Consider the following 16,763-nt stretch of genomic DNA (forward strand, 5'->3'; position numbering starts at 1 on the left):
TTAAAGTTGGATTAATAAAATAAATCATAATTATGAAATATGAATCTTATATGTGTAATATGCTAAATATTGAGTCTATGAATGTATGACATGCATCATATGCATATATTATTCCAGGTGTGCCGCTGAGGCCGCATACCAGTGATGCTAACAAGGTGTATGAACACCAGTGATAGGTGTGCCTTCGGGACACCAGTGATGTAACATGCTAACGAGGTGTATGAACACCAGTGATAGGTGTACCTTTGGGTCACCAGTGATAAATTCTGAAACTTCCGTATGGCGCCACATGCATGCATTTTGTGAGTCGAGTCAATAAAATCATTGCATGATTTATAAATGTACATATATATATATATATATGATATTGATTATATTGTATGTGTGTGTGCTATTTAACTTTTATTTCTATACCTGCAACTAAGTGAGAAGTTTCTCACTCCTCTTGTTATAAGGTAGAAGATGCACATTCGTAATTAACATTTATACCAAACTCAAGAAGTCATAATAAAACAAAGATTATAAATTAATCCCAGTAAAGGTGGCAGTGCCTCCTAGTTAGGAATCAATTTATAATCTTTTTTATATCATACAAATATATTTAAATTTCAAAAGAAGGAAAATAAAACATTATTATCCCAGAAAGAAGCCTAGCTAAGCCCAATGTCACATCCTATCAGAGCATGCCCACTTAAGCCTCTAGACTTCATTACCAACATCCTCATGATTAAGATTACCTGCAACATAAATTTAAACATATACAAGAATAACAAGAGGAGTGAGAAACTTCTCACTTAGTTGCAGGTATAGAAATAAAAGTTAAATAGCACACACACATACAATATAATCAATATCATATATATATATAAATGTACATTTATAAATCATGCAATGATTTTATTGACTCGACTCACAAAATGCATGCATGTGGCGCCATACGGAAGTTTCAGAATTTATCACTGGTGACCCAAAGGTACACCTATCACTGGTGTTCATACACCTCGTTAGCATGTTACATCACTGGTGTCCCGAAGGCACACCTATCACTGGTGTTCATACACCTTGTTAGCATCACTGGTATGCGGCCTCAGCGGCACACCTGGAATAATATATGCATATGATGCATGTCATACATTCATAGACTCAACATTTAGCATATTACACATATAAGATTCATATTTCATAATTATGATTTATTTTATTAATCTAACTTTAATAGTCCAACGGTCCAATGGTCCAATCAGTCCAATAGTCCAACGGTCCAATAGTTCAACAGTTCAATGGTCCATTCATGGATCATAGGTCACAAGTCATGAGTACATATTTCATACAGTCATATCCTCATAGGTCCGCACAGGTCTCATATATACTTCATATACTCAAGTCATAATAAGATCTTCATAAGTTCGTATAGGTATTTTTATTTTAAAACTTATTCATTTTTAACATCAATTACATATTTATTAATTAATAGGAGGCTTAGCCTTCCATATCTTTATTAATAAACAATTTATTTATTTTTCTTTTATAAAAATAGTATAGTTATTATTTACTACAGACAAGAAATCAAGTAATATAAAAAGCAAAGCACATTAATAACAATATTTCATACAAACAACAGACATAAGATCGGGAGCCAATCTACAAACAACTATTTAACGATTACTCCCACACCCCCAAGCGAGGTTTCCCACTCCCCCCCTTAATCTACAACTTTCATGAAGACCTCGTGACCAAATTCAGCCATCTAGAAGGTCTAAATCATCGTGCTTAAGAACGTGTCCACTAACTCATCCAATAACTCCACTAATTCTTCTACCAACTCCACCAACTCCACTAATTCATTTCATATTACTCCACTAAGCCCATTTTACTTATATTTTAATGTGTTATGAAGGCTATAAATAGCCCTTCACTTCTCCATTGCAAACCATCCCTCAATTCTCATTCTCTCTTCTCTTCTACTCTCTCTCATTTCCTCTTCTTCTCTTTGAAGACCAAGAGGAATCCATAGGAGGAAGCTCTGGTCTATTTACAGTTCTGGTCCCTATCTAAGAAGAGAAGGTTCTGCTCAAGTTACTATTCATCCAGGTACGGGGGAAAAGGGGATTATTTATATGTAGAGTACATGAGGGAATTGGGTAGAGGAAGAATTTCTTAGGATTATGATTTTATAATTATTTTATTTGAAGAATCATTAGTTCTATTGAAATTATGTGTTGAGGTCTATAGATATGCCAAATTGTAGGAATAATGATCTGGGAAGAAAGAAGAAATCATAAGTGCTGTGAACTAGAATTTGGAATAATTATGAGTTTCACTGTTATATTAAATTGATTATCTTATTGATTATTATAATTTATGAATATTATTGCTATATTACTCGTTAAGAATGGATGATCTTGATGTGAATTGCTTGAGGGGTGTGTAAACCCTCATTTTGTTGGGCTTATCTGTTGTGTATGTGATGTGTATGTGATGTGGAATTATGTACGTGATGTGAATTTGAGTTATGAAATGAGAAGTGTGGAATGTGATTGAGATGTGAATGAGATGTGATTATGGTACTGATGACCAGGGGTGAGCACGACCCTAAGCTGATGGGTAGCGTGACCTTGGCACAGTATTATGTCAGGGGTGAGCACGGCCCTAGGCTACTAAAAAGGGTAGCGTGACCTTGGCACAGTGTTATGTCAGGGGTGAGCACGGCCCTAGGTTGGAAAAAGGGTAGCGTGACCTTGACATAGTGAAATTTGTGTGGATTATGAATGAATTGTAATGTTCAAGTGGATTGTGATGGATTGATGTAATTGTGAATTGAGATGTGAATATGATGAATGGTTGATAAATTATGATACACACACACACACACACATATATATATAGATAAATGCTTATGAATATTTTATTAAATAATGAGTTATTATGAGATTATATTGTGATGTGTTTGTATGTACTTTGCATATAGATATTTTCTTTTCTCACCGTATAAACTGTGGATATTTTAGGAGAAGAAGATCCAGCTACGAGTGGCACTCCATTTATGCTTAATTGTAGGCTTTAGAAAGATATGTGTATTATTGGGCTTAATTAGATAGTTGTGATTTTCTTTGTTAAAACCGTTTTTCGCTGGGCTGATTGGCAAGCCTCGGTGTTTAGGGAATAACTTGGGCTGTGATGGTCCAAATGATGCAAAATTGGTGTCAATGGAAAGCTAAGAGAAAAACGCACAACTTTTACAGAAATAGCCATTTGCAAAATCGGTCGTTTAGGAGGTCAAAATTGGAATTTGATTGATACAATTGTTTCTCGCTGGACTGATTGGCAAGCCTCGTTTTTTGGGGTATAACTTGGTCGGTGGTTGTTCAAATGATACAAACTTGGTGGCTATGGAAAGATAAGAGAAAATACTACAACTTTCATGAAGGAAATATTTTCAGATTCGGCTGTCTATAAGGTCCAAATCAGTAGCTAAAGTCGGTGAGGAAAAGAACATGGCACCAACTCCATTAATTCACACCAACTCCATTAATTCATCCCACCAACTTCTATAATTCATTCCACTAATTCATTCCACTTAGTTTTGTCTATCTTTTTCTCCATTATTTTACATTTTTTTAATGTGTTTTGGAGGCTATAAATAGGCCTTCACTTCTCCATTGCAAACCATCTCAAGAAACACTTCTCATTCTCATTCTCTCTTCTCTTATACTCTCTTCTTCTCCTCTTCTTCTCTTTGAAGACCAAGGAAAGTCTAGAGGAGGAGGTTCTATCCTAGTTTTAGCTCCGGTCCCTGTTTTAGACGGAAGAAGCCTTGGGGAGGCAGCTGTGCTATAGTCTCAGTTTCTGCTTATCCAGGTAAGGGGGGAGTGAGAGATCTCGCTCTGGGTGTGGGATTGTATGCTGGGTAGTGGGATTGGCCCCCAATCCTGTGTTTGTTGTATGTCATATTGTTTGTATGTTCTAATTGCTTGGTTAATATACGTGTATGAATAGAAACTATGTTGAGACTATGATTGTGAAAGTTGTGAATATGATGTGATAATGTGAATGTGATGATATGATATGATGATAATATGATATGATGTGATGATGAAATATGATGATGTGAAATGACCATGAGATAATATGAAATATGATTGAGACATGAGATATGAAATGTGATAATATGTTAATGAGATATGAAATGACCATGGAAAGTGATAAAGTAATATGAGAATGTATAGAGTCTTGTTTGACATGCATCATATGCATACAATACTCCAGGTGTGCCGCTGAGGCCGCATACCCACGATATGATAACCAGGTGTACCTTTGGGTCACCCACGATATGATAACCAGGTGTACCTTTGGGTCACCCACGATATGATAACCAGGTGTACCTTTGGGTCACCCACGATATGATAACCAGGTGTACCTTAGGGTCACCCACGATGATATGAGAATCTTCCGTATGGCGCCACATGCATGCATTTGTGAGTCTAGTCAAGAAAACCATTGCATGATATATGTGCAAATATGAGATATTTTTATTTTACGTATGTATTGTTTGTGTTTGGCTATCTAGTATATATTCCTACACTGTGAGCCGAGTGAGATGTTTTCTCACTCCCTTTTTCTTTGTGTTGTTTTTCTTTAACCGTTATACAGGTGATTATCAGCATGAGACTGAGGATGTTGGTGGTGAAGCTTAGGCTTCTTTATGGGCTATGCTCTGATAGGACATGTGACATCGGGGTATAGATAAGATTAGATTAGGTTGTTAATGTTATTTTAAATTACTTTGAAAACTTTGAGATTTATTTCTTTGTAATTTCCGCTGATTATGTTTGTTAAAAATGTGATACTCTGTAAACATGTTTGATTATTAAAGTTATATTATTTAAATTTATTGATTTATGATATGCGGGGTAGAGGGTGTCACATTTAGTGGTATCAGAGCAGGCCGATCCAATCGGCCGTGAGTTATGAGTCTACTATGCTTGTTTGGTAGATTAATAATGTGATGAGATGATTGATGTGCTAATGTGATGATTAATTATGTTCTTATTTATTTATTTGTATGCATTGTATTCTCAGGATTTGTCTGATAGACATGATATAATGATGCTATTTTTGATTGATCTTTTCATAATTGCTTATTTGTTTGATACTTTTTGCTTACGTAAGAAGTAGTGGTTGAGTAGTATCACTCGTATGGTGAGCTTATGTACCAATAGTACGGACAAAGCCTTGATAATCAACTAGAAATTATTGAGACCTTAGATTTGGATGATTTTTCAAGAGTTTACGGTTAATGGAATTTAGGAATCTATAGTAGTAAGCAATTGAATCAAAGGTGGTTGTATCTGAGAATTGGAGTTTTGATATTTTGATGAGAGATTGGAATGTTCCTTGAGTATTGGTGCGTGCATGTTAACTTTTATGGTTTAGGTAGTATGTGAATTTTATTTTCTAAGTCCTTTGTGAGCTGTTTTGGTCTAAGATTGTAATGGAAAGCTTGAATATGAGTTTAAGGTGGAAAGGAGTGAGTTTGGAATGGTTAAGGTATTTTGTGAAATGTTAGTACACTAATGCTATATGATATGGGGATTATTTTCGTTGAAATTTTGTTGTGTCAGTATGAGTATCTTAGTGACAGAATTAGATTTTGTGGTCATCATGAGAGTTGTGGCTTTTGATATTATCTTTCCAATAGAACTGTAATAAGATAAAACGGAGGTCTAAAACCTTAGTTATCACGGCTTTGGTTATCAGAAGTTTAGAGCTGAATATACTTGAAGTGATTTTGAAATTTTAATTAGGAAGGTGATCTTTTTGAAATCTTATGTCTTCATAAGAGTTGTAGCTTATTCATTTAGCTTTCGTTTGAGATAGGTTTGAGATCATTTGGATGAGTATAACTTTGTGTGTCAGGTAGATATATGCTATCATGATGTTTTTGAGATTTTAGGCATAACAAGGATAAAAATGGATTTGATGATGTTTTGAGGTCTGGTCACTGAAAGGTTGATTCAAATGATATGATTGGTTCATGGTGATAAATTCATACATATTTAGGGATGATATATGTGAAGGAGGTATTCTAATATGAATTGATATGCAAGTATGTGACCTTATGGATCAATTAGTGGATATTTGTGTGTTAATGAGAGGTTTTGACCTTAGGATGTGATACCATCATATTAGAGTTAAGTGTGAAGATATATCTAAGATAAACTTAGCTAGATTATGATTTTGATTGTATGAGGTGAGTAATTTCTTGCGAAGGTATAACATAGAGCTATCTAAGGTAGAAGTTGTGCTTAAGTGAGAGATACCTAATTCAATTAGTAAAATTAAGAGTTTTCTTAGGATAATTTATAGGAGATTTATTAAGTAAATGTCTAAGGTAGCAGTTAGAGGTTTAGGCTACTCTCATTTCACTCACCTCTACTACAGGAATCTCTTTTGCTTTCTTTTCCTCTAGCTACTAAGATGTTTCAGTTCACTAAGTTGTCGTTTGCCTACCCATGAATTCAACAGTAGTTTGAAAGGCTAACCCATATCAGGAATTTCTGGACCTATGTTTATTTTTAAGTACCCAAAACATTTTATCGCCTACTTCTCTAGGTCGCTTACTATTACCTTTGACTGGATTGACTAAGAAATAGTTGCCTTTGTGTGGGATAACAAAGGAGAAGGTAGTTTTCAAACTCTTAAGGAAAGATTGGTTAATGTTAATACTACTAGATTTTAGCAAGACTTTTGTGGTATATAGTTATGCTTCTAAAGATAGGTTCGGGAAGAGTGTTGTGGCAAGAAGAAAGGTAGTAGCTTATGATTCTAGGCAATTGAAAATTCTTGAGAGGAATTACTTTACCCATGACTTTGAGTTAGCAGTTTTAATATGTATACTAAGATTTGAAAACACTACATATATGATTCTAAGATTGAGGTATTTAGCGATCATAAGAGTTTTAAATACCTATTGACCAGAGGAAATAGTTAAAAGTCCTTAAGGAATAAGATCTTGATATTATTAAGTTATGTGGCCAAAACCATTATGGTAACCGATGCTCTGAGTATGAGACCTTTATATTTACCTTTTTTTTTCCTGATTAGAAAGATAGATCTTTTAGCTCAACTTAGAGATTTAAGTTTTTCTGATAAGGTTATTCTTAGTAGTGTAAGACAAAATTTAAATTGAGTAACGAAAGGATTGATTAGATGATTTATTTGGTATGAGGTTATAGGATAAGGAGGTGGATAAGAATTTGACTTGGGTATAGCTAGAATGGTGAAATTAGAAATCTGGTATATGTATCTAGTGAACCTATGCTTAAGTGCTTAATCTTTGGAGAAGGTCGTAGAAATAAAGCTATTATTCTAGCAGATACCTTGAGTAGGATGATCTTTCACCTACCATATTTGACGATTTAAGGGTTGTATTTGATTAAAGAACTTAGCGACTTAAGCGTGATGTGTGAGCTCACCCTTAGGAGCATTGAATTTAGTATGTTGAAAATGACTAATGAATTAATGGACGAGATTAGAGAAGCTTAGGAGTTAGATTCTTTCTTAGTGAACCAAGTGGAGAAGATTGGTAGAGGTATAAATAGCCCTTTATGAGTAGAAGTTGATGGTATTTTGGGGTTCAATGATAGGATCTATAGCCTAGTAATCTTGAATTTAGGAATATGATCTTAAAGGGAGTTTTAAGAGCTACTAAGGTGCATCAGAGTGGCGCAGCGGAAGCGTGGTGGCCTTAAGTAAAGAGAGGAATAGAGGATATTATGTACTTATATTTAGTATGGTATAAGTATGAGACAGAACATCAGAAGCCTTTTAGGACTTTTGTAGCCTTTAGATGTTCCTGTTTGGAAGTGAAATAATATGTCTAGACTCTGTTGTGGATTTTCCAAGGAAATTTAAGAAGAATCTTGAATGAGTCATAGTCAAACCTCTTCGTTTCAAAAATTCGAGGACGAATTTCTTAAAAGGGGGGAAGTATTGTAACATCCCAGTTTTCAAAATGGTTATTATTACTATTATTATTATTATTATTATTTAGTCATAATTTGGTGATTATATTTTACTTCAATTGTAACTAATTCACACTCCATTTATGCTTAATTGTAGGCTTTAGAAAGATATGTGTATTATTGGGCTTAATTAGATAGTTGTGATTTTCTTTGTTAAAACCGTTTTTCGCTGGGCTGATTGGCAAGCCTCGGTGTTTAGGGAATAACTTGGGCTGTGATGGTCCAAATGATGCAAAATTGGTGTCAATGGAAAGCTAAGAGAAAAACGCACAACTTTTACAGAAATAGCCATTTGCAAAATCGGTCGTTTAGGAGGTCAAAATTGGAATTTGATTGATACAATTGTTTCTCGCTGGACTGATTGGCAAGCCTCGTTTTTTGGGGTATAACTTGGTCGGTGGTTGTTCAAATGATACAAACTTGGTGGCTATGGAAAGATAAGAGAAAATACTACAACTTTCATGAAGGAAATATTTTCAGATTCGGCTGTCTATAAGGTCCAAATCAGTAGCTAAAGTCGGTGAGGAAAAGAACATGGCACCAACTCCATTAATTCACACCAACTCCATTAATTCATCCCACCAACTTCTATAATTCATTCCACTAATTCATTCCACTTAGTTTTGTCTATCTTTTTCTCCATTATTTTACATTTTTTTAATGTGTTTTGGAGGCTATAAATAGGCCTTCACTTCTCCATTGCAAACCATCTCAAGAAACACTTCTCATTCTCATTCTCTCTTCTCTTATACTCTCTTCTTCTCCTCTTCTTCTCTTTGAAGACCAAGGAAAGTCTAGAGGAGGAGGTTCTATCCTAGTTTTAGCTCCGGTCCCTGTTTTAGACGGAAGAAGCCTTGGGGAGGCAGCTGTGCTATAGTCTCAGTTTCTGCTTATCCAGGTAAGGGGGGAGTGAGAGATCTCGCTCTGGGTGTGGGATTGTATGCTGGGTAGTGGGATTGGCCCCCAATCCTGTGTTTGTTGTATGTCATATTGTTTGTATGTTCTAATTGCTTGGTTAATATACGTGTATGAATAGAAACTATGTTGAGACTATGATTGTGAAAGTTGTGAATATGATGTGATAATGTGAATGTGATGATATGATATGATGATAATATGATATGATGTGATGATGAAATATGATGATGTGAAATGACCATGAGATAATATGAAATATGATTGAGACATGAGATATGAAATGTGATAATATGTTAATGAGATATGAAATGACCATGGAAAGTGATAAAGTAATATGAGAATGTATAGAGTCTTGTTTGACATGCATCATATGCATACAATACTCCAGGTGTGCCGCTGAGGCCGCATACCCACGATATGATAACCAGGTGTACCTTTGGGTCACCCACGATATGATAACCAGGTGTACCTTTGGGTCACCCACGATATGATAACCAGGTGTACCTTTGGGTCACCCACGATATGATAACCAGGTGTACCTTAGGGTCACCCACGATGATATGAGAATCTTCCGTATGGCGCCACATGCATGCATTTGTGAGTCTAGTCAAGAAAACCATTGCATGATATATGTGCAAATATGAGATATTTTTATTTTACGTATGTATTGTTTGTGTTTGGCTATCTAGTATATATTCCTACACTGTGAGCCGAGTGAGATGTTTTCTCACTCCCTTTTTCTTTGTGTTGTTTTTCTTTAACCGTTATACAGGTGATTATCAGCATGAGACTGAGGATGTTGGTGGTGAAGCTTAGGCTTCTTTATGGGCTATGCTCTGATAGGACATGTGACATCGGGGTATAGATAAGATTAGATTAGGTTGTTAATGTTATTTTAAATTACTTTGAAAACTTTGAGATTTATTTCTTTGTAATTTCCGCTGATTATGTTTGTTAAAAATGTGATACTCTGTAAACATGTTTGATTATTAAAGTTATATTATTTAAATTTATTGATTTATGATATGCGGGGTAGAGGGTGTCACATTTAGTGGTATCAGAGCAGGCCGATCCAATCGGCCGTGAGTTATGAGTCTACTATGCTTGTTTGGTAGATTAATAATGTGATGAGATGATTGATGTGCTAATGTGATGATTAATTATGTTCTTATTTATTTATTTGTATGCATTGTATTCTCAGGATTTGTCTGATAGACATGATATAATGATGCTATTTTTGATTGATCTTTTCATAATTGCTTATTTGTTTGATACTTTTTGCTTACGTAAGAAGTAGTGGTTGAGTAGTATCACTCGTATGGTGAGCTTATGTACCAATAGTACGGACAAAGCCTTGATAATCAACTAGAAATTATTGAGACCTTAGATTTGGATGATTTTTCAAGAGTTTACGGTTAATGGAATTTAGGAATCTATAGTAGTAAGCAATTGAATCAAAGGTGGTTGTATCTGAGAATTGGAGTTTTGATATTTTGATGAGAGATTGGAATGTTCCTTGAGTATTGGTGCGTGCATGTTAACTTTTATGGTTTAGGTAGTATGTGAATTTTATTTTCTAAGTCCTTTGTGAGCTGTTTTGGTCTAAGATTGTAATGGAAAGCTTGAATATGAGTTTAAGGTGGAAAGGAGTGAGTTTGGAATGGTTAAGGTATTTTGTGAAATGTTAGTACACTAATGCTATATGATATGGGGATTATTTTCGTTGAAATTTTGTTGTGTCAGTATGAGTATCTTAGTGACAGAATTAGATTTTGTGGTCATCATGAGAGTTGTGGCTTTTGATATTATCTTTCCAATAGAACTGTAATAAGATAAAACGGAGGTCTAAAACCTTAGTTATCACGGCTTTGGTTATCAGAAGTTTAGAGCTGAATATACTTGAAGTGATTTTGAAATTTTAATTAGGAAGGTGATCTTTTTGAAATCTTATGTCTTCATAAGAGTTGTAGCTTATTCATTTAGCTTTCGTTTGAGATAGGTTTGAGATCATTTGGATGAGTATAACTTTGTGTGTCAGGTAGATATATGCTATCATGATGTTTTTGAGATTTTAGGCATAACAAGGATAAAAATGGATTTGATGATGTTTTGAGGTCTGGTCACTGAAAGGTTGATTCAAATGATATGATTGGTTCATGGTGATAAATTCATACATATTTAGGGATGATATATGTGAAGGAGGTATTCTAATATGAATTGATATGCAAGTATGTGACCTTATGGATCAATTAGTGGATATTTGTGTGTTAATGAGAGGTTTTGACCTTAGGATGTGATACCATCATATTAGAGTTAAGTGTGAAGATATATCTAAGATAAACTTAGCTAGATTATGATTTTGATTGTATGAGGTGAGTAATTTCTTGCGAAGGTATAACATAGAGCTATCTAAGGTAGAAGTTGTGCTTAAGTGAGAGATACCTAATTCAATTAGTAAAATTAAGAGTTTTCTTAGGATAATTTATAGGAGATTTATTAAGTAAATGTCTAAGGTAGCAGTTAGAGGTTTAGGCTACTCTCATTTCACTCACCTCTACTACAGGAATCTCTTTTGCTTTCTTTTCCTCTAGCTACTAAGATGTTTCAGTTCACTAAGTTGTCGTTTGCCTACCCATGAATTCAACAGTAGTTTGAAAGGCTAACCCATATCAGGAATTTCTGGACCTATGTTTATTTTTAAGTACCCAAAACATTTTATCGCCTACTTCTCTAGGTCGCTTACTATTACCTTTGACTGGATTGACTAAGAAATAGTTGCCTTTGTGTGGGATAACAAAGGAGAAGGTAGTTTTCAAACTCTTAAGGAAAGATTGGTTAATGTTAATACTACTAGATTTTAGCAAGACTTTTGTGGTATATAGTTATGCTTCTAAAGATAGGTTCGGGAAGAGTGTTGTGGCAAGAAGAAAGGTAGTAGCTTATGATTCTAGGCAATTGAAAATTCTTGAGAGGAATTACTTTACCCATGACTTTGAGTTAGCAGTTTTAATATGTATACTAAGATTTGAAAACACTACATATATGATTCTAAGATTGAGGTATTTAGCGATCATAAGAGTTTTAAATACCTATTGACCAGAGGAAATAGTTAAAAGTCCTTAAGGAATAAGATCTTGATATTATTAAGTTATGTGGCCAAAACCATTATGGTAACCGATGCTCTGAGTATGAGACCTTTATATTTACCTTTTTTTTTCCTGATTAGAAAGATAGATCTTTTAGCTCAACTTAGAGATTTAAGTTTTTCTGATAAGGTTATTCTTAGTAGTGTAAGACAAAATTTAAATTGAGTAACGAAAGGATTGATTAGATGATTTATTTGGTATGAGGTTATAGGATAAGGAGGTGGATAAGAATTTGACTTGGGTATAGCTAGAATGGTGAAATTAGAAATCTGGTATATGTATCTAGTGAACCTATGCTTAAGTGCTTAATCTTTGGAGAAGGTCGTAGAAATAAAGCTATTATTCTAGCAGATACCTTGAGTAGGATGATCTTTCACCTACCATATTTGACGATTTAAGGGTTGTATTTGATTAAAGAACTTAGCGACTTAAGCGTGATGTGTGAGCTCACCCTTAGGAGCATTGAATTTAGTATGTTGAAAATGACTAATGAATTAATGGACGAGATTAGAGAAGCTTAGGAGTTAGATTCTTTCTTAGTGAACCAAGTGGAGAAGATTGGTAGAGGTATAAATAGCCCTTTATGAGTAGAAGTTGATGGTATTTTGGGGTTCAATGATAGGATCTATAGCCTAGTAATCTTGAATTTAGGAATATGATCTTAAAGGGAGTTTTAAGAGCTACTAAGGTGCATCAGAGTGGCGCAGCGGAAGCGTGGTGGCCTTAAGTAAAGAGAGGAATAGAGGATATTATGTACTTATATTTAGTATGGTATAAGTATGAGACAGAACATCAGAAGCCTTTTAGGACTTTTGTAGCCTTTAGATGTTCCTGTTTGGAAGTGAAATAATATGTCTAGACTCTGTTGTGGATTTTCCAAGGAAATTTAAGAAGAATCTTGAATGAGTCATAGTCAAACCTCTTCGTTTCAAAAATTCGAGGACGAATTTCTTAAAAGGGGGGGAAGTATTGTAACATCCCAGTTTTCAAAATGGTTATTATTACTATTATTATTATTATTATTATTTAGTCATAATTTGGTGATTATATTTTACTTCAATTGTAACTAATTCACACTCCATTTATGCTTAATTGTAGGCTTTAGAAAGATATGTGTATTATTGGGCTTAATTAGATAGTTGTGATTTTCTTTGTTAAAACCGTTTTTCGCTGGGCTGATTGGCAAGCCTCGGTGTTTAGGGAATAACTTGGGCTGTGATGGTCCAAATGATGCAAAATTGGTGTCAATGGAAAGCTAAGAGAAAAACGCACAACTTTTACAGAAATAGCCATTTGCAAAATCGGTCGTTTAGGAGGTCAAAATTGGAATTTGATTGATACAATTGTTTCTCGCTGGACTGATTGGCAAGCCTCGTTTTTTGGGGTATAACTTGGTCGGTGGTTGTTCAAATGATACAAACTTGGTGGCTATGGAAAGATAAGAGAAAATACTACAACTTTCATGAAGGAAATATTTTCAGATTCGGCTGTCTATAAGGTCCAAATCAGTAGCTAAAGTCGGTGAGGAAAAGAACATGGCACCAACTCCATTAATTCACACCAACTCCATTAATTCATCCCACCAACTTCTATAATTCATTCCACTAATTCATTCCACTTAGTTTTGTCTATCTTTTTCTCCATTATTTTACATTTTTTTAATGTGTTTTGGAGGCTATAAATAGGCCTTCACTTCTCCATTGCAAACCATCTCAAGAAACACTTCTCATTCTCATTCTCTCTTCTCTTATACTCTCTTCTTCTCCTCTTCTTCTCTTTGAAGACCAAGGAAAGTCTAGAGGAGGAGGTTCTATCCTAGTTTTAGCTCCGGTCCCTGTTTTAGACGGAAGAAGCCTTGGGGAGGCAGCTGTGCTATAGTCTCAGTTTCTGCTTATCCAGGTAAGGGGGGAGTGAGAGATCTCGCTCTGGGTGTGGGATTGTATGCTGGGTAGTGGGATTGGCCCCCAATCCTGTGTTTGTTGTATGTCATATTGTTTGTATGTTCTAATTGCTTGGTTAATATACGTGTATGAATAGAAACTATGTTGAGACTATGATTGTGAAAGTTGTGAATATGATGTGATAATGTGAATGTGATGATATGATATGATGATAATATGATATGATGTGATGATGAAATATGATGATGTGAAATGACCATGAGATAATATGAAATATGATTGAGACATGAGATATGAAATGTGATAATATGTTAATGAGATATGAAATGACCATGGAAAGTGATAAAGTAATATGAGAATGTATAGAGTCTTGTTTGACATGCATCATATGCATACAATACTCCAGGTGTGCCGCTGAGGCCGCATACCCACGATATGATAACCAGGTGTACCTTTGGGTCACCCACGATATGATAACCAGGTGTACCTTTGGGTCACCCACGATATGATAACCAGGTGTACCTTTGGGTCACCCACGATATGATAACCAGGTGTACCTTAGGGTCACCCACGATGATATGAGAATCTTCCGTATGGCGCCACATGCATGCATTTGTGAGTAATGTGACACCCTCTACCCCAACATAATTACAATAGATATAAACCATCTATATATAAATTCTTTCTTAGTCTAATATAAAATAATTATCTCAAGTATCATTGGGTAAAAGATGCACATTCATAATTTTCAACTGTAAGTATCAAATTGTCAAGAAATAATAAAATAAAGATTATAGATTAATCCCAGTAAAGGTGGCAGAGCCTCCTAGTTAGGAATTAACTTATAATCTTTTAGTAAAATTATAATATGACAAAAATACACACTTTCAACATAAATAACATAAAAATTACAAAAGAAAAATAATAATAATTTAACAATAAGTCTAGCTAAGCCCGATGTCACATCCTATCAGAGCATGCCCACTTAAGCCTCTAAACTTCATTACCAACATCCTCATGATTAAGATTACCTGCAACATAAATTTAACATATACAAGAATAACAAGAGGAGTGAGAAACTTCTCACTTAGTTGCAGGTATAGAAATAAAAGTTAAATAGCACACACACACGCAATATAATTCACATATATAATCAATCTCACATATATGCTTATGTATAATGATTTTCTTGACTTGACTCACTAATGTATGCATGTGGCGCCATACGGAAGTTTCAGAATTTATCACTGGTGACCCAAAGGTACACCTATCACTGGTGTTCATACACCTCGTTAGCATGTTACATCACTGGTGTCCCGAAGGCACACCTATCACTGGTGATCATACACCTTGTTAGCATCACTGGTATGCGGCCTCAGCGGCACACCTGGAATAATATATGCATATGATGCATGTCATACATTCATAGACTCAACATTTAGCATATTACACATATAAGATTCATATTTCATAATTATGATTTATTTTATTAATCCAACTTTAATAGTCCAATAGTCCAACAGTCCAATAGTCCAACGGTTCAACGGTCCATTCATGGATCGTAGGTCACAAGTCATGAGTACATATTTCATACAGTCATATCCTCATAGGTCCGCATAGGTCTCATATATACTTCATATACTCAAGTCATAATAAGATCTTCATAAGTTCGCATAGGTATTTTTATTCTAAAACTTATTCTTTTTTTTTTAACATCAATTACATATTTATTAATTAATAGGAGGCTTAGCCTTCCATATCTTTATTAATAAACAATTTATTTATTTTTCTTTTATAAAAATAGTATAGTTATTATTTACTACAGACAAGAAATCAAGTAATATAAAAAGCAAAGCACATTAATAACAATATTTCATACAAACAACAGACATAAGATCGGGAGCCAATCTACAAACAACTATTTAACGATTACTCCCACACCCCCAAGCGAGGTTTCCCACTCCCCCCCCTTACCTGGATATACAGAAATTTGGGCAGAATCTCGCTAAAACTTAGAGCAGAACTTCTTCCCCTAGGCTCCTTCAGTCTAAGCAGAACGTAGAGAGAAAAATTACAAGAGAAGAGAAATGAGAAGTGTTTTAGGGAGGTTCTGAAATGAAGAATTGAGGGGCTATTTATAGCCTTCAAAAGACATTAAAATATAAGGAAATTAGGTTTAGTGGATGAGTTAGTGGTGGTAGTGGAGGAGTTAGTGGTGGTAGTGGAGGAGTTAGTGGTGATGGTGGATGGTTAGTGGATGTGGCATATATATATATATTCTCAATTCTTATATATATATATGTAAGGGGGGGAGTGGGAAACCTCGCTTGGGGGTGTGGGAGTAATCGTTAAATAGTTGTTTGTAGATTGGCTCCCGATCTTATGTCTGTTGTTTGTATGAAATATTGTTATTAATGTGCTTTGCTTTTTATATTACTTGATTTCTTGTCTGTAGTAAATAATAACTATACTATTTTTATAAAAGAAAAATAAATAAATTGTTTATTAATAAAGATATGGAAGGCTAAGCCTCCTATTAATTAATAAATATGTAATTGATGTTAAAAATGAATAAGTTTTAAAATAAAAATACCTATACGAACTTATGAAGATCTTATTATGACTTGAGTATATGAAGTATATATGAGACCTGTGCGGACCTATGAGGATATGACTGTATGAAATATGTACTCATGACTTGTGACCTATGATCCATGAATGGACCATTGAACTGTTGAACTATTGGACCGTAGGACTATTGGACTGATTGGACC

General features: G+C 34.6%; 3 long non-coding RNA genes across 3 annotated transcripts; 1 reads left to right on the forward strand and 2 right to left on the reverse strand.

The window, feature by feature from the left end:
- Window positions 1-469: 469 nt before the first annotated feature.
- LOC145952151 (uncharacterized) lies at window positions 470-16,231 on the reverse strand. Its single transcript, XR_014429855.1, has 2 exons — window positions 15,964-16,231; window positions 470-737 (listed from the first exon to the last, which is right to left on the reverse strand). It is a non-coding gene; the product is annotated as an uncharacterized LOC145952151 (long non-coding RNA).
- Window positions 3,122-9,966, forward strand: LOC145952154 (uncharacterized). The gene is made up of 3 exons (XR_014429856.1): window positions 3,122-3,858; window positions 4,651-8,922; window positions 9,715-9,966. It is a non-coding gene; the product is annotated as an uncharacterized LOC145952154 (long non-coding RNA).
- On the reverse strand, window positions 14,756-15,952 carry LOC145952158 (uncharacterized). Its single transcript, XR_014429857.1, has 2 exons — window positions 15,153-15,952; window positions 14,756-15,020 (listed from the first exon to the last, which is right to left on the reverse strand). It is a non-coding gene; the product is annotated as an uncharacterized LOC145952158 (long non-coding RNA).
- Window positions 16,232-16,763: the final 532 nt, after the last annotated feature.

The sequence above is a fragment of the Cajanus cajan genome, chromosome 1, assembly GCF_000230855.2.
Source record: "Cajanus cajan strain Asha chromosome 1, NIPB_CcT2T_4, whole genome shotgun sequence".
NCBI lineage: Eukaryota > Viridiplantae > Streptophyta > Magnoliopsida > Fabales > Fabaceae > Cajanus > Cajanus cajan.